Below are 21556 nucleotides of genomic sequence, written 5' to 3'. Positions count from 1 at the left end.
TGGAAACTGCAAGGGATTTTTCCCTGATTCCAGCCAGAACCCAAGATAATTCAATTTTCTTTTCTCTTTTTTTTTTTTTTTTTTTTTTTTTTTTTTTTTTTTGAGAGAGGGTCTCTCGCTCTGTCACCCAGGCTGCAGTGCAGTGGCGTCCTCATAGTTCACTGCAGCCTTAACCTCCCAGGCTCAAGCAATCTGCCTGCCTCAGCCTCCTCAGTAGCTGGGACTATAGGCACATGCCATCATGCCTGGCTAAACTTTTTATTATTTATAGAGACATGGGGTCTTGCTATGTTTCCCAGCCTGGTCTCGAATTCCTGGACTCAAGTGATCCTCCCACTTCAGCCTTCCAAAAAACTGGGATTATAAGCGTGAGCCACTGTGCCCAGCCGGAATATTATAATATTAAAAAATCTGCATAACTTTCTAATATCAGCGCTAGCTGTAGTCTGTTTCTCTCTAGAAATGTAGAACTTGAAAAAGAATTTGGTTGCTTTAGTCTATGAATTGGGTGGCAGTTACTCAACTCATTTTATATACTAGATTTTTCTCTGCGTTCCCTCCCTTCCCACCCTTGATAAACCCATTTTTGGATCAAGGGCAAAGCTTTGTTTTCCTGGGGGAAAACCCACAAAGAACAAACAAAAGCCCCTCTGCCCTGAAGTAGCCATGGTTACCAGTCATTCCTAGACTTGAGATTTGGGTGTGTTTGGGTGTGTGCTGCCTTCAAGTATCATTCTGGACTCTCTTTTTGCTCTGAACTAGTTCAACTTTATTTTAGCACCAATTTTCTTTTACTTTCTACCCTTTCAGAAAGAAAAAGCAGGGGGGCTTTCTTCCTGGGGAATGATGAAACCATTTATTTGGCTCTTCTCTGCTGCATTTTTGACACCTCTTTAATTTTTTATGGATCCAGGGATCTGGTCAAGTTGTGCCTGTGAATAGAGGCAGGGCTGGGGCCTGCTTTGCCCATCCAGGGTGTCAAGAATCTTTCTCTAGATGAAGTCGAAGACAAACTGAGGGTTGAATTTGAAGAAGTCCGTTTTGGTCCCCAGCAACAAATCCTGGGGATGACATCTGTCTCATCCCTTTAAACAGTCATATAAAATCAGATCTTGGCAAGGCAGCCAAAGTGGAGAGTTCTCTGGTCATTTTACGATGAGCCTTGAGCACCCCAACTTGGTTTTATGGTGGGATTGCCTGTTGCAAGCAGTTTGGACTTAAGTCCCAGGTGGTCCGCAAACCAACAAATAGGTTTCATCTGAAGCCTGTTAGTTCCACTATCCCAGGAAAGCTGAAGGGACACTCCCTAGTTGTTAATTTCCAAAACTCTGGGCAAAGTAGAGGTTCTGTTGCATAAGCTGACAACGTGGAGGACGTCTTTGAAATGTGCTACAGCCGGTTCTTATAGATTTCTGGAAGTTGATGGTGCCTTTTGAATACTCAGCTTTATTAAATGCCCAAAAAAGAATTGACCCAAAATTGATGAAAGCACCCTTTCGCCTTCTTACAGATGGATTGAGTTGTGGTCTGCTTCAGCACTTGGAAAAGGAGCGGCCAACTGGTGCTCCTTGGGCTGCATTTCGCCCGCAGATATTTTGTTTGGCCCATACAGTATTTGAAAAAATATTTTGATTAGATGCCAGTGTTGAAAAAACCAGGGATTGCACATAAAAATAGATATTTCTGACTTTGCTTAGAAAATCCAAGGATCTAGCCACCCTGGGCCCCATCTCCTGCATAGCGGCTACCAGGAGTCAAAGCCAAGGATGACCCTGAGCAGAGGTTACTTCCTTTAGTTGGAACATCCACTTGCCCTGTCCACAGCCCCCGCCATTCCCTTTTGTCTTCCGTTGATAGATGGAGTGTCCGTTGTTATTTACATTCCCACTTGTTTTGTTGTTCTTCTTAGACTTCACCGATTTCACTCATTCAGGGTTCCTGTCTGGACCCATTAGGCATTTGAATTGTGCCCCCTGTTACGGAAGTGCCATGCATAACCAAGGCTCCCTAATCTAGGACCGGCATACAGTGGGGTGCCTCAAAAGTGTTCCCTCCCTCTATCTTCCTTCCTTCCCCTCCTTGTGACTGGGGAAGATTTTTAAATGGAGTAAGATTTTTAAACTTTTTGTTAAATATTTTGAACATATGTAACTATAGCATAGTACAAGGTACCCCTACATACCCACCACGAAGCTTCAGCCATTATCAATGTGTGTGGCCAATCTGATTTCTTCTGCACCTTCATCCTCTGTTGTCCTTCATTACCTGGTAATTTTGTTTTGGGGGTTTGTTGTTATTAGTTTTTTTTTTTTTTTTTTTTTTTTTTTTAAGAGATAGGGTCTTGCTATATTGCCCAGGCTGGAACATAGTGGCTATTCACAGGTGCAATCATGGCTCACTGCAGCCTTGATCTCCTGCGCTCAGTCTTCCTGCCTCAGCCTCCAGCATAGCTGGGACTGTAGGTACATGCCATGGTGCCTAGCTACACAGTAATATTTTGAAGCAAATCCTAGACATCCTATAATTTCATGTATAAATAGCATGTATCTCTAAAAAAAGGACTCTGAAAGTACAAGACCACTGGCATACATGGAAATTAATAATACTTCCTTAATATCATGAAATACCTAGTGTTTAAACTTCCAGTTGTCTTATATAAATATCATAAAAGTGTTTTCTTCTTTGTTTTTGTTATAGTTCATTTACGTCGAGAGTCAAACCAAGCATTGCAAGCGGATGCTTTTAAGTCTGTTTTAATGGAGAGGTTCTTCCCCTAGATTAAATCTAGAGGTTCTTCCTCTAGATTAAATAATAAGATCCTCTTTTGGTTTCATCATTAGTATTATATTGCAGTTTATTTGTTGAAAAAATGAGGTGGTTTATCCTGTGAAATTTTTCAGTCTGGCTTTTGCCAGTTATATCTCCATGATGAGGTTTTTAGTGTGTTCCTCTCTCCTCTGTATGTCCTGTAAGTTAGCAGTCAAACTGAGAGGCTTCATTCATTCAGATTCAATTGTTTTTGGCAAGATTGCTGCACGGGTGGTGACACATCCTTCTGAAGGAGGTACATGGAGTTGGGTTCCCTGTCTTTTGGTGATTGATAGTCAGTGCCTTGCTCCATTAATCCAGTGGTGCATGAATTATAAAATGGTGATATTCTATTCTAATTCTGCCATCCCTTCCTCTACTGTTAGCTGGAAAACTTCTATAAAGAGAAACTTTCCTTCATCAACAATGATAGAATTCATATAGGAAAAGCAGGATGAATGCTTGATTCTTTCCCTTTATTTACCAGTTGTTAAAATAATGGGTTGGTTCATTAATATCCTACAGTGATGATCCATTAGGGCTGTTTGTGTGTAGTTTTTTTTGTTTTGGTTTGATTTTTTGGGTACCATTATGAACTCATGAATTTAAGCATAATTGGTGTTTTAAGATTTTAATGGTTTTTTTTTTTTTGGTAGTTCCTTTTGTCCTTATCATTTGAAGGACTGAAATAATATGACTTCCTGTCCTTTCTTTCTCTGGCTTAGCAATGCACTCAGATATTCTGAAGCCTCAGGGAGGAAATAATCCTACATATGAACTGAGGATTGCATCTCCTACATGTGTGAAGGGGAAATCATGAAATAGCTCTTGAATGCCGGCTTACTGAGATACTCCTTGCAGTGTTATGGAGTCTTTAAACGTGATTCCAAAGCAGTTAGAACTTGCAAGGCAGGGGAGGTTATTGGGAGGGTTATTAGGGAGTATTGATTAGAATGTAGAGGCTGCTGTAACCAAACCCAAAGTAACAGTGACTTTAACAAGACAGATGATCTCTTCGTCTTGTAACAGCACAGGGATAAGCAGTCCATGGCTGGTGTGCTGGCCCCACGGTACCAGGAACCCAGGCTTTTTCTGCCTTATTACTGTCCATTCTCGGGGTGGTACCCTCATCCGTGTCATCCAAGATAGCTCCTGGATGGGAAAAAAGAGGAAGGAGAGCACGCCCTTTCCTTTAAGGGCATAACCCAGAAATCACATTTATCCCTTCAGCTAATACTTTATTGGCCAGAGTCTTGTCATGTAACCACACTGAGCCACAGAGGAGGCTGGGAAGTGTAGTTTTTAATATTTATATTACCCAGCCATGTGTACAGCTGAAACCTGCTACTGTGGAAGACATGAGAATGGATTTTGGGTCTTTGTGCAGGATAGGTATGATCATAATGAGAAAACAGCTACAAAAGGAGGTTGACTATTTTGTATGACTTGATATTCTTAGGAGTTTCTTTATTCCACAAATATTTATTGAATCCCTACTGTGTGCCAGTGAGGACACAGCAGCATGTGAAACAGAGTCTCTGCCTTCATGGGGCGTACTTCTTAGTCAGTGAAACAAACAGTGAAATACATATGTATTATAATGTCAGGTGGTAATACGTACTCTAAAGAAAACCTAGGCCAGGTGTGGTGGCTCATGCCTGTAATCCCAGCACTTTGGGAGGTCGAGGCAGGCAGATCACTTGAGGTGAGTAGTTCAAGACCAGCCTAGCCAACATGGTGAAACCCCGTCTCTACTTAAAATACAAAAATTAGCTGGATGTGGTGGCGGGCACCTATAATCCCAGCTACTAGGGAGACTGAAGCAGGAGAATCACTTGAACCCAAAAGGTGGAGGTTGCAGTGAGCCGCGATCATACCACTGCATTCCAGCCTGGGTGACAGAGTGAGATTCTGTCTCAAAAAAAAAACAAAAACAAAAACACCCAAACAAACAACAAAAGAAAACCTAAAGCAGAATGAGGGCGAGGCCTTCAATGTCCAGTTATTGCCGATTTTCCCCAAATTCAGGAAACTCCTCTCCTGATGGTCAGTCCAGGAATCTCAAAACATTTTCTTATTAACTTTTCTCCTGAAGCAAGTCTTGTAGCTTCAGCACTACTGACATTTCAGGCTGGTTGATTCTCTGTTGTGAGGGGCTATCCGGTGTGTGACCGGATGTGTAGCCGTGTTCCTGGTCTCGATGCACCAGATGCCAGTAGCACCCCAGATGTGACAATCAGAAACATCTGCAGATGCTACCAAGTATCCCCTGGGGGGCAGAGTTGCCCCTGGTTAAGAACCACCATCTGAAGGATTTAGTGTCCAGCTCTGGTAGAAGTAACAGCTTTATAATACTGAGTGTTGGCCACATCGTGTATGTTTTGGGGAAGGAGTGTCCACTCTACAAAACGATTGTTACTGGTGGACTGAAGCATTCCTAGCACTCTGAGTGTGGGAAGCCACTGGGAACTAGTGTCTCCCCACGGCACCGCCTGTTCCCTGGTGCAGCACCCAGGACGGCGGCCCCAGGGTCAGAAGATGTTGCTGAGTAGTTGGTGTCAGAGGAAGCTTGATTCTGAGCCTTGATTCTTCCTTGCTTGTGGCCTTGGGCGAGGCATGTGTGAAAAGTGACTTACGGACTGCCCAGTGCCCTGCAGGGACCAGGAAGGGCAGATGCTATGATGTGGATGCCGCCGCCTTTGGCATTCAGCTGGTGGGCTGGCTGCCTCGGGGACTGCTCAGGGGGCATGTTGCTTGAGCATTTGCTTTTTTGGTTTGTTTCTTATCACCTGGTGTCCTTTCCTTCTTTGAACAGATATCCACTGAGCATGTCAAGTGAGCTAGGCTTGGTGCTAGGTGCTGGGACATAGCAGTGAACCAAATGGATGGGGCCTCCCCGCTGGCAGAGCTTGCTCTGCAAGGGGAAGGCTGTTCATCAAATGTCAACCAGAAAATGATGAGAATTTCAGATGTGGGGGTGGAGACTAACTGCTGCGTTCAACGAAGTGATGATAGGGACGGGCTTCAGACGGGGTGGTCAGGACCAGCCTCTTTGAGGAAGTGACTTTGGGTTTGAGACTGGGAGGAAGAGAGTCATGGGAGGGAATTCCAGGCAGAGGGAAGAGCAAGCATGCAGGGCAGAGCTGGGAGGAAACGTGGTTTGTGTGGAGGACAAAGAGAGGTCTGGTGTGGCTGAGAGTGATGACTGCGGCGTCATGGAAAGGGAGCATGGAGGAGACAGGCCTCGCGGGTTGAGAGCTATGGATTTTATTCTGGGAGGAAGGGGAAGCTACTGGCAGGTGGAAGGTTGAAGTTTTGGAGGGAGTGTGTTTGCCAGACTGACAAGTACAGGAAATATTGTAATAATGCTAATGATCCCTCCCCCTTACTGGGCACCGTGGAAGGCAGGGATGGTCATCTCTGCATCTTAGATGTGAAAGCACGCTGAGAAAAGGGAGGGATTTGTCTGAGGTTACAAAGCCAGAGGCACAAGCAGTGGGTGGTTAGAGGCACGTGTGTGTGAGAAGTGATTCTGAGTCCGTGTGTAGAGAATAGGGCATTTATCCTGGGCTGCTCCCTCTGCCTTTTCACTCCCTCGTCTGATGAAACTCCAGGAAACTGGCTTTTGCCCAAGACCCGCTGATCTGACCTCCTCCTGGGCCCTCCATGTGGATTCCCTGCAGGAACCTCACATTCAACCAGCGCTAAAGTGAATTGCTGCTACTACCCCTACTGTCCCTCTGGCCCCCATGCTTAGCTCCCATCTGTTGCCTAAGGAACGTGGGGGTGTGGCCTTAGGTGAGTTACTGAATGCCTGTGACGTCAATTTCCCCATCTGCAAAATGGGGATATTAGCAGTGCTTGAGGTTTAAAGGAAATGATGTATGGGAAGTGAGTATAACCAGGTCAGCCACACAGCACTCCATAGAGAGCAGCTATCAGCTTCATCCTCTTCCTTGGCCTCATCTTTATCTGTCCAGGGCTGCAGAAATGTCTTCATCTCTGAACTTGGGATGTGCCAACCCCCCTTTAATATCTTCTCACCAGTTTTCGGTCCCCACAGAGTCTCTCCAAGATTTGAATGGACGCTTTATTCCAGACAGATCTAAAACCCCTTCATCACAGCTTCCTGTGTGAGGGAACAGCCCTTCAGCCAGTGGGAGTCCCAGGCGGGTGCTGTGCCCTACCCAGGCAAGGCAGGCAGGTCCTCTGAGTCCTCAGGATCCTGGTCCGGTTCCTCTGTTTTCTCTCTGGACCATTTCAGAACAAATTCCCTCAACTATCTCTGGGATTTTTAAATTCTGAGACAGAGTCTTACTCTGTCTCTCAGACTGGAGAGCAGTGGTATGATCTCGGCTTACTGCAACCTCTGCCTCCAGGGTTCAAGCGATTCTCCTGCCTCAGCCTCCAGAGTAGCTGGGATTACAGGAGTGCGCCACCATGTCCAGCTAATTTTTGTATTTTTAGTAGAGACGGGGGTCTCGCAATGTTGGCTAGGCTGGTCTTGAACTCCTGACCTCAAGTGATCCACCCACCTCGGCCTCCCAAAGTGCTGGGATTCCAGGCACGAGTCACCACACCTGGCAGCTATCTCTGGGATTTTTAAACTCCTACTGTTTTCTTTTTCCCTGGACTTCCTATTAGCTGAACATCATTTTCTGTGTTTGGTACAGGATTGTTCCAGACCAGGGTCAGTTTTTCCTCCTGTGAGATTGACAACTTTGGCAAGAAAGAAAGGGAAAGGAGGAGGAGGAACGGAAGGAAGGGAGGCTGATAAAGTGTGGTATTGGTGAGAAGGTGTGAAACATGTCCTCTCAGTCATTATTGGTGGGCATCTGCACGGGTAGAACCTCTTTTGAAAGACAGTTTGGTGAAATTTACCCAAATTTAGAATGCACACATCTTTTAATCCAGAATATCCCACTTCTAGAAATGTATCTTTAGAGGTGCTAGCCCAGCTGTGAGCCAGGCTGGCTGTTGATTCCATGTCACTGGTCCCCAGCCCTGCACAGTGTTCTCTGGCATGAAGCTTGGTGACTTCAGGAGCTCTTGGTTTTCCTGGATCCCCAGAGACAGGTGGTGGCCAACTTCTCAGGGACCACAATAAGCGTCATCTGTCTTCAGGAAGCCGGGTCCATTCAGACACCTGCTGCATGTCGTGTGTGGGGTGTTGACTCCAGCCTTGTCTATAGTAGCAGGAGACTAGAAACAGGCTAAATGTCTGTTAATAAGATGCAGACACACAAGGAAATACTGAGCAAGAGTAGAAGGGAGACTTTCTCCTGATTGTGTTTTCTTTAGATTTTGTTTTTTTTTTTTTTTTTTTGATACAGGGTCTCACTCTGCCACTCAGGCTGGAGTGCCATGGTAAGATTATGGCTCACTGCAGCCTCAAACTCCCAGGCCCAAGTGATCCTCCCATCTCAGCTCCCCAGGTAGCTGGGATTACCAGCATGTGCCACCACCCCTGGCTAATTATTTTTTGTAGAGATGGGGGTCTCACTGTATTGCCCAGGCTGGTCTCAAAACTCCTGAGCTCAAGGAATCCACCAACTTTGGCCTCCCAAAGTGCTGGGATTACAAGCATTAGCAACCACGCTCAGCCCCCTAGGACAGAATTTTTAAAAAGAAAGGGGCAGGTTTCAGGTCCTAGAAGTGACCCCAGAGGCTAGAGTGAAAATGAGGATTTAGAAACAGAAACCTTTCTGTTCCGGTTGGGGTTGTGTTTCCAGCTGTGTATGCATGATCAGCCTCGCCCACCCCTCAGCTGTGAGGGGAGGATGACATGCGGCTGTGCTGAGGCTTGCTTGCCTCTAAACCTTTGCCCATGCCTTAACCACCACCTGGAAATCCATCCCTGCTCTCCTGTGACTTTTTTTTTTTTTTCTTTTAAGACAGAGTCTCGTTTTGTTGCCCATGCTAGAGTGCAGTGGCACAATCTCTGCTCACTGCAAGCTCTGCCTCCTGGGTTCAATCGATTCTCCTGCCTCAGCCTCCCGAGTAGCTGGGATTATAGGTGCGCGCCACCTCACCTGGCTAATTTTTGTGTTTTTAGTAGAGATGGGGTTTTGCCATGTTGACCAGGCTGGTCTCGAACTCCCGACATCAGGTGATCCACCTACCTCGGCCTCCGAAAGTGCTGGGATTACAGGCGTGAGCCACCGTGCCCGGCTCTCTGCTGTGACTTTTGAAACCTGGCCCATGTTCCAAGGCCCTGACAATGTCTCCGCTCTGCACCTCGAGGGTTTCTCTCTTGCCTTGAAGTCCTGGAAATGAACATGGTCTCTTTCAGGTGTTTCCGTTTATTTATTTTTCTCCCTTGCTCACGTTCGAGTCTCTGGGTGGTGAGGACAAATGCTATGACTTGTCCGCACTGCTGACTGCTCCTGGGCTGGCTTTGCACATGGGAAGCCCTAGACAACATTTGCTGATGTCCACCCTTTGCTCAAAGACCTGGCTCAGCTTCCTGCATAAAAGGTGCTCACCCAATATTTGTGGAATCGAATGAATAACCAGGCATGAAATAGAGAACCGAGACTGCCTGGGTTTCAAATGATTTAAAACTATTTGTCATAAAAGAACAATAATAATAATAGCAGCTCATGCTTAGATGTTTACGGTTTACCATTCTTGTAAGACTTTGCTGCATTAGCTCATGTAACCCTCACAACAGCTGCATGAGGCATTTTATAGATGAGGAAACTAGCCCAGGGAGGTTGAGTAACTGGTCCAAAGCAAGTCAGTACATTTGTATATGTTCTTTTTTTTTAATTATATATATATATATATATATATTTTTTTTTTTTTTTTTTTTTTTTTTGAGACGGAGTCTCGCTGTGTCGCCCAGGCTGGAGTGCAGTGGCTGGATCTTGGCTCACTGCAAGCTCCGCCTCCCGGGTTTACGCCATTCTCCTGCCTCAGCCTCCCGAGTAGCTGGGACTACAGGCGCCCGCCACCACGCCCGGCTAGTTTTTTTGCATTTTTTAGTAGAGACGGGGTTTCACCGTGTTAGCCAGGATGGTCTCGATCTCCTGACCTCGTGATCCGCCTGTCTCGGCCTCCCAAAGTGCTGGGATTACAGGCTTGAGCCACCGCGCCCGGCCTATAAATTTTTTATTTAATATTTTTGGAGGAGACAGGGTCTTGCTCTGTTACCGAGGCTGCAGTGCACTGGTGCCATCATGGCTCACTGCAGCCTTGAACTCCTAGGCTCAAGCAATCTTCCCACCTCAGCCTCCTGGGTAGCTGGGACTATAGGCGTGCACCACCACTCCTGGCTGTTTTTTCTTAATTTTGTAAAGACAGGGTTTCGCTATATTGCCCAGGCTGATCTTGAACTCCTGGCCTGAAGCAGTCCTCCCAGCTCAGTCTCCCAAAGTGCTAGGATTACAGTATGAGTCATCACACCCGACCTCTTTAGGTTTTTTTGAAAAAAGATGCTATATGTTTTTTTGGGAGTTCAGGAGTGCAAATAAAAACCTCTGGCAACTGCTAACAAGACTTGTCAGTGAATAAACCCTGAGGAGACAGACTGTCCTGGGCCAGGAATCAGGCTGTTATCTCCTCTCAGCAGGATGGCTTTGGAACTCAGGGCCCTCTCAGTGCCACACAGTCCAGCCACAGAGGGCACCGTGGATCGACAGAAGCAGATGCTTGGGGGACTCCACAGGCCAGGCCAGGGCATGACCTCAAAAATGTGCTGGCCGCTGGGCCCGTGAGAAAATCGATTTCTCACCTCCAACCAGCAGCGCTGCCCAGCACCGGGTCATCCTGCAGTTGTTGTGACAGCAAACCCGAGTGCCATGGAGAGGATTGTGAAAGCTGGGAGCTGGCTGCCTGGAGAGCAGGACACTGCACTCGGCTCTATGTGCTGGGGACGGGGGCGGGGTGGGGGGGCCGAGGTCGGTGGGGCTGGGTGGGGGGAGAGGGTGCAGCCTCATCCTGCGTTTCTCCTCCTCCTGTGCTCCTTGTTGTTCTGTTGTGCTTGGCACCAGCTTGTTTTGGACACAGAAGCACTCCTTTTGCAGGGAGACTCACGAGATCGCACCCCCTTTGCATGCCAACTGTCTGGCCCAGCTGGCATGCACCCCTGTTCTGAGGGCTGCGTTCCAACTCCCTCCTCCTCCCGAAGATAGCATCCCCATGGACCCAGCTGGCAGAGAGTATGAGGTGGCCAGGGACGCCCAGGAATTGGGCGTGTGAGCCGGCCAGGGCTTCCCTCTCTAAACAGCAGCAGTGTTTGCATCCTGGCCTGGCCAGGGTGCTCCAGACCGGGCCAGCGGGGCCTCCCTCCTGCTGTGGTTACAGGCTGTTTCTGGGGGTGGAAAACAGAAACCAGCTCTGTGTTTTCCAGGCTGCCAGGGTTCTGAGAAATTCATGCCTCAGCCCAGGAACTGGAACTCCCTGCTCCTGCCCATCCCCTGGCCCGTTTGGAGAAGGGGGCAGCAGCTCTCAGCATGCTAGTTTCCTGTTCTGTTCCGAGTAGGGAGAAGGTTCTGAGGATGGCCTTGTGACTCAGAATGCAGACGGCTTGGCTCCATCTAAGAGGGCCACCCCTTTTGGTCACAGGCCCCTTCCCCAGTCCAATCACCCCCAGCTGTGTGATGCCAGAGTGTGCCAGTCGTGGGGGCTCACCCCAAAATGGGCTCTGGCCAGGCCTATCCTGGAAAGAATGTCCTGAGTTCAAACTAGATCTTACAGCCCTTGGCTTCTTGTTATCAGAGTTCTTGGCTGTTCAGGGTCCCCTCTGTGAGGCTGGAAGGGGAGCTGGAAGGAAATCAGTCAAGTAAATTCCTGCTTCGTGGGTATGACACATGGGGTTAGGGCCCCCTCCTGTGGGGTCCTTGAATTTCAAAGAGGGACTCGCTCACCCTAATGGGGCTCTTAATAGTGATGTTTTCTCACTGAGGTTGGGACCTCTGTTTTGGAAAGTTTGGCATCCTGGCCTAAATTTCTTGCGCTTTGGTCAGTTCCACTCAACACATCTGCAGAATGCCTACTGTGTGCGAGGCAGAAAACAAGTCAAAGAGCATTGCTTCAGGCCAGGTGCAGTGGCTCACACCTGGAATTTCAGCACTTTGGGAGGCCAAGGCAGGTGGATCACTTGAGGTCAGGAGTGCAAGACCAGCCTGGCCAACATGGTGAAACCTTGTCTCTACTAAAATTACAAAAATTAGCTGTGTGTGGTGGCACACGCCTGTAATCCCAGCTACTCGGGAGGCTGGGGCAGAAGAATCGCTTGAACCCGGGAGGCAGAGGTTGCAGTGAACGGAGATCGTGCCACTGCACACCAGCCTGGGAGAAAGAGGCAAGACTCTGTCTCAAAAAAAAAAAAAAAAGACAATTGCATTGCTTCAGGATCTTGCACTGTGGTTTGTAGTGTGGCCAGGTGTAGTTATACTCTGTGTGTGTAGTGGGGGGGCATGGATAAAGAACACTGGGGCTAGTATGGGCAAGAGAAATAATTAGGTTTAATCAGGTCCTCCTTGAATTTCAGTGGTTAACTCAGGTCACTTTAGGCTGAAAAAAAGCTTCTGTCTTTTTTTTCTTTTTTTTTTTTTTTGAGATGGAGTCTCGCTCTGCCACCCAGGCTGGAGTGCGGTGGCGCGATCTCGGCTCACTGCAAGCTCCACCTCTTGGATTCACGCCATTCTCCTGCCTCAGCCTCCCGGGTAGCTGGGACTACAGGCGCCCGCCACCTGGCTAATTTTTGTGTATTTTTAGTAGAGACAGGGTTTCACCATGTTAACCAGGATGGTCTCAGTCTCCTGACCTTGTGATCCACCTGCCTCAGCCTCCCATAGTGCTGGGATTACAGGCGTGAGCCACCACGCCCGGCCATATTGCTTTTTTTAAAAGTTTGTTTGACTCTGGACTCAAGGAGGGACCAGATATTGTGGTGGTTTGAAATGTCTTTTCAGTTTCTTTCATTTGTTCATACCCCACATTCATCTGTTCTCTTTGCCATCTTTGTACTGAAGAAACCAGTTTTTCCTGTAGAATTTTCTGTAGTCTGGGTTTTGCAGGTTGCAGTCCCATACTGTCGTCTGATGCGTGGCTCTGTCCTTGGTGTTTCCTATAAGTTGGCAGTCAAATCTGGAGGCTTAATCCAATTCAACCTCAGTGCTTTTGGCAAGACTGTCCCATCCGTGTGGCGTGTTCCTCCATCAGGAGGCAGGTGGGTCTGGTCGGCTCATCTCTGATGTTCACAGCCATGATGCTCAGTGATTCTGGATACAATTTCCAACACATCCTCTTCATTCACACCTTAGCATAATTGCTACCCTGCATTTTGTGTTTGCCACTTCCTTTTCATTTTCTTTGTATATTTCACTCATTGTCTTTGCTTTAGCTGTAATTCTTCCCTTTTCTGTGCTGCATAATATTCCATGGTAAAGCCTATTTACCCATTCTGCTGATGGTGGGCATTTGATTGTTTCCGGATTTTTCCTCTTTCTGGCTACAGGACTTTCTGTAGGGTTATACTGACAAGCGGAGTTGCTTGGTTACAGGTTGTACACACTTCCAGCTTTAGCAGACAATACCAAATTGTCTTCTGAAGCAGTTGTACCAGTTTACACTCCCATCAGCAACACATATGTAATTCATTGCTCTACAACCTCGCAAAGTTTGATACTGTCAGATAGTTAAATTTTTTCACTTAGCTGGTACATGTAAAATGGTATCTTTCGATGAACAGAAAATATTCAGGTGGTTAAATTTATTTTCTGAAAGGTGTAAGTTTTCTGGGTGTAGTTTAGGATGATGTGTCATCAAATTTATTTTCTGAAAGGTATAAGTTTTCTGGGTGTAGTTTAGGATGATGTGTCATCAGGTCACTCAGGAACTTGTTAGAAATGCAAATTTCTGCCTCCACCCCAGTCCTGCTGAATTAGAAACGCTGCCGCTGGGGCCCACAGTCTGTGCTTTTACAAACTTTCCAGCTGATTCGGAGGTTCCCGCCAGTTTAAAGCAGTGGGTCAGAAAATCTGTACCTTGATTTCACAAAGAGATTCTCTTATAGTGTCTTCCAAACTCATTGCAGTCTTACCTTGTACCCTTGGTTGGGTCAGTAATCCACCTGGAGTTGATTTTTGTGTCCAGTATGAGGGAAGGTTCTAATTTCACTGTTTGTTGTATGGATAACTAGTTATCAGCAACCATCTATTCAGAAGATGTCATCTGTTGGTGTTATAACTATCTTTCCCATATAAGTGTGGGCCTCTTGCTGGGCTCTGGCTTTGTTGCGTAAGTCAGTTTTTGTCTGTGTCTAGCCAATAACATGCTGTCTTTTTTATGAAATTGACAATAATTGGCTATATCTGTAGGGGTATGATACATACTGTCTTTATTGCAACAGCTCTGTAGAAATGCTTAATTTCTGTCAGGTCTAGTCCCAGCTTGTTGTCCCTCAGAAGTATCTTGGCTGTTTGTGGCCTCTGGAGCCAGCTTGTCCGGTGCCGCAGAGTCACTTGAATCTGAAATCTTGTTTATATTCTTGAATCTGTATCTCAATGAGGGAAAAATGGACATTGTATTGATTTTTTTTTTTTTTTTTTTATTTACTTTTATGAGACAGAGTCTCGCTCTGTCATGCAGTGGCGTGATCTCAGCTCACTTCGACCTCTGCCTCCTGGGTTCAAGCGATTCTCCCGTCTCAGCCTCCTGAGTAGCTAGAACTATAGGTGCATGCCACCATGCCCAGCTAATTTTTTTTTTTTTTTCTGGAGACAGTCTTACGCTGTTGCCTGGGCTGGAGTGCAATGGCGTGTTCTCGGCTCAATGCAGCCTCTGCCTCCCGGGTTCATGGGATTCTCCTGCCTCAGCCTCCCGAGTAGCTGGGATTACAGGCACACATCGCCACACCTGGCAGATTTTTTGTATTTTTAGTACAGATGGAGGTTTCACTATGTTGGCCAGGCTGGTCTCGAACTCCTGACCTCAAGTGATCTGCCCGCCTTGGCCTCCCAAAGTACTGGGATTACAGGTGTGAGCCACCACACCTGGCCAGTACTGAATTTTTATGGTGTTTTTCAAAGCCTGCTAAAAGTCGTCTTTCGTACTAGAAATAAAGAGCCACTTCTCATGAGGCTCACTGTCCTTCCCAGCTTACTGACCCTGCTGCATGGGTTTGAAATGCTTGAGAAACTGGCTTTGGCCCTGTGGTCCACCTCTCCCTCCCCTTGGACACTCAGTGGCCTGAGTGGATGGATGCCCAGGGTTAGGCCATGGAGGGCTGTAGTTAGAAGGCTGGCCCTCCTGTCTCTAAATGGCTCAGGTTTCCTGAGGAGCTGCTGCTTTTCAAACCTGCTCCTGCTACGGTCTTTTCATGGGCAATTTCTAGCTATGTCCTAGTTGGCGTATGAAATAAGCTGGGGATGAAGATATTCACAAACGGAGAAACAATTTCTCCTTCTTTAATTGGACCAAGTGGAAAATGAAGGCTTAGGGTTCCAGACTCCACGGTTCTCGTCCTGACCCTGTTTGCTCAGCAGTTGAATAAGCCTACCAAATGCTAAGCATGGGGCTGGGTGCCCTAGGGGCTGTGGGCCTCTGCAACTTTGGGGCCAGGATTTTACTAGTTAGACGGGGAGATGGGGTGCCAGGCAGGAGTGCAGCATGAGCAAGAGCTCAGAGGCACTGTCTCCTCCTTTGTGACCGTGAAACGTGATCCCCAGTTTCCTTGGAATCTGTCTACAGAGCTGAGGACTATAGCACCTGATGTCCACAAGATGAAGTCAGCACTGGGTTGCCAATACCTGGAAGCCATAGTTGGTTCATTTATTTGTCCGTTTTTTTGTTAAATCATTCATCCAACAGCCATTTACTCCTCACTGCTGGGGTAACACATCGAAGAGGCTCAGAGTCCTGGCCCTCCTGGAGCTTGCAGTTTACACATATAAATGATAAAACCGGGTGTGCCAAGTGCTCTGTCAGAAGAGAAAGCAGACTGGGGGACAGGGCATGATGGGGTGGCATGGTGGCCTGCTTGCCGTTCCAGTAAGGGTAGCACCTCAAAGGAGGTGGCGTTTGAGAAGAGGTCTCATCAAGAGAGCCCTGCAAATGTCTAAGGCAAGAGCAGCAGCCTAGGTAGAGAGAACAGCAGGTGCAGAGGCCCTGGGCTATGAGCAGGCTTGATGTGATTAGTGTATAGTAAGGAACACTGTGGACTAGGGGAGAGTGAGGGAGAGAAGCAGATCATCTTCAGTCTTAAAGGCCAAGTGGGATCCCTGGGTCCTGACAGTGGGTGGGTGCTGGCAGGTGGCTAGGGAGAGTCGATCAGTGGATCAGGTGGCTAGAGAGAGTCTTTGTCGATGGAATTCCGATGAGGTAGCTAGCAAGTGGTCATAACACCCAGGCTTCTGCTACCCTCGGGAGTGACCTGAATTTCCCTTTCAGACAGGCCCTGCTGTGGAACTAAGATGTTACACCCTCTCTAGAGAGGATGGCTGCAGATGCCTCTAGGCCCAAAGCCAGAGTCAGACTGATACCACAGGAAGGCCTGGGCTCCGTGAGGTCTGGAAACCCCAGTTGCTGGTGGGTTTGTTGGAAGTGAGCCTACGTTTTCCCCTTCTGCCGGAGAACATTGCCAACGGAAGCAAGCTGGGGCACCTCCAGTCATTCCTCTCTGCAGCCCAGGCCTTGGCTTTAACTCTTGTAATATACCAGCACCATTTCACCTTTTAGGTGTATATCGGGCTTGGCATAGTGGTCCGGGGGGGCCAAGCCGCTCTTTGCTTCTTAAATCTCAATGTCTGCTCCCCGCCACAGGTTACCCAAAGCTAACAACAATGCCAACACTCTTGCCCCCATTTTTCTTTGTGTACCACGTGGGTGATTTCTACTGCCCAACCCTGATTAAAGCTAGGGTCTCCCAAGGGACCAGTGTTTGCACTGAGCTGCATTCAGAGAAACATACTCTTGTTGCCAGGTGGTAAGTGAAAACTAATTTCTATCTTCAGGTAGCCTGAGCCACACTGCTCTGCTACGTAATAGCTGCAGAGCCTGGGTTTGTTACTCCTCGGAGACTTGGTTTCTTCATCTGTGTAATGGGGGCGGTCAGTACCTACTTCATGGGATGACCGTGAGGATTAAAAATATATATATATGCAGGCTGGGCGTGGTGGCTCACACCTGTCATCCCAGCACTTTGGGAGGCCAAGGCCAGTGGATCACGTGACGTCAGGAATTTGAGACCAGCCTGGTCAACATGGTGAAATCCTGTCTCTACTAAAAGTACAAAATTTAGCCGGGGGTGGTGGCGGGTGCCTGTAATCCCAGCTACTCAGGAGGCTGAGGCAGGAGACTCGCTCGAACCTGGGAAGCAGCAGTTGCAAACCTGGGAAGCAGCAGTTGCCGTGCTCTGGGAGACAGTTGAAAGCCAGACCTGATTGGAAAAATTCTGGGCAAGTCCCATCAATTAGGAGGTGGTGTTATTCTTTCGCCCAATCATTCCTCCTTGAGATTTTTACTGAGCACCTACTATATGCTGGGCTCTGTCCTAGGTGCTGGGGATACGGCAGTAGACGAGAGAGATGAGGTCTCTGCCTTAACGAGGGTATTACCAACCAGTGAGGGGTTGGTGTTAAAATGTCACAGGTTTCAAGATACAGGGTTCTGTGATCTGATTCATGCTACTCCCTCCCGAAAAACCAGGACCACAGGAGCCATGCACAGCTGCAAGGCAGTGCCTGTAAAAGCTTGCCTGTGAGGCTGTGACCTATCTGATGCCATGCTTCTATGAACATGGCACATGCACACAGACCTGCTGTGGGGCACAGCAAGATGACATGTGTGAGGTCATGGCGCCTGCACACCTGCAGTTCCTTAGGAACTCGAGGTGAACGTGGTTGCCCACCTCACATCTTCCTGAGTGGCATCTCCAGTCCCGAAGAGCAGCCTCTGGTACTGCTCTGTTGGCCTCGTGTTGCATGTGGATCTGGGGTTTGAAAGGCGTCATTGAAGTCTAGTGGTGGAGGGTGGGTTGGGGGAGGACAAGGAGGATGCCTTAAGGCCTCCAGAAGCTGATTTGGGGGGCATGTCCTGTCTGGTGTTGCTTGGTTGGCATCAGATACATTTCTCTTCCTGGAGCTCAACTTGAGGCAGGTGGCTCCTCTTGCCATCTTGGGACTTGGTGCCTTCCTGGCCACAAACTGATCTGCCAGTGACACACTCTCCTCCCAGTGAACCTCTTTTACTAGAAACCAGAGTCTCAGAATCACCATGTCTACTCATCCCAAGAGCTGGGGACAGTTTGGCACATGGTGTGGCATCTTTCTCGTAAGCCCCGAGGTCTTGCTCATAAAATGGCTGGTGGCGGGGTGCTTGTGAGTCTGCTGTCTGGGCTGGTTTCCGGAGGCCTCTGGTTTGCAGAGAGCGTCGGTGACTCACGCTGCTCTGCAGGTCGCCAGCCCAAAGCAGTCGGCACACACTAGGGCGCAGTGAGGCCTGGGAGGGGCCCCTCTCAGCAGGATGTGAAAACGCATCTCTGAGAGCATGGCTGATCTCAGCCCCGCCTACTCTGAAAATGCAGAAATAGCTTCCAAGGTGAAAGTGCTTTGATGAAAGAGGGTGGACTGGCCGTCATCCATTCAGTCTGTTAACAAGCATCCTCTGTGTGGCGGCTGAGACACACTGCTGCTGCTAATAGAAATAGCTGCCACTTTTGGTTATTTCTTAGCTTGGTATAATGCCATGTATATGCATTCCCATATTACAGATGAGAAAAACTGAGGCTCAAGGACTTAAAAAGATTGGTTCTGATTCCCAAAACAAGTAATGTGGTGCAGAGTTTTTATGATGTGTCTTGCACGTTTGAAGAACTTTGTGTGCATTGACTCACTGATTCTCTCTCAAAATCCTTAGAAGCTGGGAATAGTTTTTGCCGACCTTTAACAGAGGAGGCACAGGGAGGGTTAGGATTTGCCTCAAGTTTCATGAAAGGACGTGGCAGAGCTGGGATTTGGACCCCAGCCATCTGTGTGTCCCTGTGACTCTGACCCCAGGATGTGAGCCCCTCGCCAGAACAGCTGAGAAAGGGAGGAGCTGTTGGCTGCAAGAAACAGATTTGAGCCTGATCATGGACGGACAAGCGGGATTCAGATGCAGAGGAAAAAGAGGGCCTCCTAGGCATCAGCCAAGCGACACAAAGGTGTGGCGGGGGGGGGGGGGGGGGGGATATCACGGTCTGCTCCTTGTTCAACCCCTGCCACGGACCAGCCATGGGATGTTGCACCTAAAATAGAGGGATGCCTGCTTACTTGAACCTTGATGACTTCACTAGCCAGACGCCCACCTTGTGAGCATAGACAGAGACTTTGGAGAGGAATGTATTTTGGGGACTGTATCAGTCAGCTCAGGCTGCATAACAAAATATCATAGACTGGGTGGCTTAAACAACAGAAATCTCTCTTCTCACAGTTCTAGAGGCTAGCAATCCAAGACCAGGTTCTGGAGAGGACCTGCTTAGGTCCTGGCTTGCAGACAGTCACCTTTTCTCCCATTGTGTTCTCCTGTGAGACAATGAGACTGACCTCTGGTGGCCCTTCTTCTTAGGCCACTAATTCCATCATGAGGGCCCCCCCCTTCATGACCTCAGCAAGCCCTAATTATCTCCCAAAGGTCCCATCTCTAAATACCATCGCAGAGGGGGTTAGGGCTCCAATATAGGAATTTGGCGGGTGTGGTGGGGGCATAACTCAGTGTGTAGCAGGGACTGTATAGGTGAAAGGTTTGATCAAGGGACAAATCAGGAGTGAAGGTTCTGTCTGTGTATCCTGGGAGCTACTGTCTCTTAGGAACACCTGGTGCAGTGTCACCCATGAATACAGTCCTTGCTGGTCACTCCAGGTGGCCTTCGAGTTGATAGCAGTATGTGCAAGGGCCACGCCTGTGGATCTCACTTGGAGAAATTTAAGACAGAGCCTGGTCCCTGCTCAGATCTTGAGAAATTTCTTTGCAGGCAGCCTGGTGGCTTCCCTGCTCAGATCTTGAGAAATTTCTTTGCAGGCAGCCTGGTGGGTTCTCTTGCCTATAAATCTGGAAAGTATGGAGGGAGTACGGTTGACATCTCTTATGGGAAATCCAAGACTTAAAATACAAAAGATAGATCCAAAGGTTTGTGGAAGAAACTGTGACATGGCCAGGGATGCCTGCTTACAGGACGTGGGCTTGGGTTGGGCTTCGGGAGAATGTGGATGTGTTGGTGGGAGGGGGTGTCCCATGTTAGGGCTGTGCTGTGAGCTGGTCCTGGCATATGTGAGTAAACATAGAATGATCTGGAAGGTGAACTTACGGGAGGGTGAGATGGAGACTGGGCTGGAAGATTCAATAAATATCCAGTGAGTTCTTTCCAAGAATCAGGGGCCCTGTTGGTATTTGAAGAAAGATCTTTATGAAACCAGGGGGTTTTTGCACCTTCTCCCAGAAGAGGAGGAAGTTTTGCAAGTCAGGGTGGAAAGCCTTCTTACTGCCTCCACCTGCTAATCCACCTGGGAGTGTCTGACTACCCACCCCACCTGCTAATCCACCTGGGAGTGTCTGACTACCCACCCCACCTGCTAATCCACCTGGGAGTGTCTGACTACCCACAATGCCATCTCTCTTGGATAAGCAGAGACATATACTCAAATGGCTTAAAAGAAATGTTTGGTTAATTCCTCTCACCCCCAGAGGGGGTTTATGGTATATATCTTCCCCAAAAATCAGGTCTTTATTTTATTATCTCATTTGTGATCACAGGCTGATTTGTGGGTTTGAATTACTGTTTCCTGTGTCTCAATTCAATATAATAAGTGCTTTTCTTTTGCCTTTTTTTTTTCCCAAAGGCAGCAAGTTATTTTGCAGGGCTTGCTCCCTTGGCTGATGTTTCTTAGCAGAGGGTTGGGGCTGAGGTGTTGATGAACCGGCTGAAGGACGAGGAAGTAAATTGTGGTTTGTTTAGAATGCTTTCCTGCCTGTGGTTGCTACTTTAGAAGCCGTGTGGTTGCTTGATAGGAGAGGTGCAGCTTAGTTGCATGTAATCAGAAGAAATTCTGCTGAACTGGAGAATAGAAACGGGCAGTTCAGGCCCGAGTTCACACAGTCGGTTAGTCCTTCCTTGTCAGGTAGCTTAGTGTAGAGAAAGTTACCAATTGTTCTCCCTAGATTGTAAGTTGACGTGCAATCATTGCAAAAAAGCAGACAATGGAGACGGTGGTAGTATGTTCTACACTGGCTAGGAGGGGACATCTGACTTGCATTGTAGAACCACAAAACTGGACATCCCTTAGACCAGTGCCTGATTCCCATTGGCTCCACCATGGCGATGCACGCAGGGTTTCCCTTAAATTCCATCCCATTGAAACCTGCATGCCTGTGATCTCAGAAGTCTGGGAAGCTAGTTGTATAATTTGTCAAGGAGACAGATTCTTGGGTCTATACTTTTGTCTGTAAGGCTATTTGTTGACCCCTTGTGTTTTTATGAAAATTATCATCATTGATTAAGCTCATCAGCGAACCACTTCTAATTTACATCTTAAACTATCATCTAGTCCATAGGACCAGTGGGTATGACTCACCAGTTTATGCCTGGGGGGTAAAAATGCAAGGCCACTGTATAGATCTTAGGCTGTAACCTTGTATTAGGTTGGCGCAAAAGTAATTGTGGTTTTTGAAGTACCCCTGTGTCTTTGGGAGGATTTGTAGATGACACTTAAGGACCATGTAGTAAGTCTAAATACTGCCTTTTCTCTTGACGTCCCATCTCCAT

At 47.8% G+C, this 21556-nt stretch overlaps 1 protein-coding gene across 9 annotated transcripts in view; it reads left to right on the top strand.

The window, feature by feature from the left end:
* NFATC2 (nuclear factor of activated T cells 2) overlaps positions 1-21556 on the top strand; it is a 179991-nt gene that overhangs the window by 144034 nt on the left and 14401 nt on the right. The gene's annotated exons all lie outside the window — the stretch shown is intronic.

This window comes from Rhinopithecus roxellana, chromosome 13 (genome assembly GCF_007565055.1).
Source record: "Rhinopithecus roxellana isolate Shanxi Qingling chromosome 13, ASM756505v1, whole genome shotgun sequence".
NCBI lineage: Eukaryota > Metazoa > Chordata > Mammalia > Primates > Cercopithecidae > Rhinopithecus > Rhinopithecus roxellana.
The sequence above is the reverse complement of the archived record's forward strand: the minus strand, read 5'-3'. Positions and strand labels throughout refer to the sequence as shown.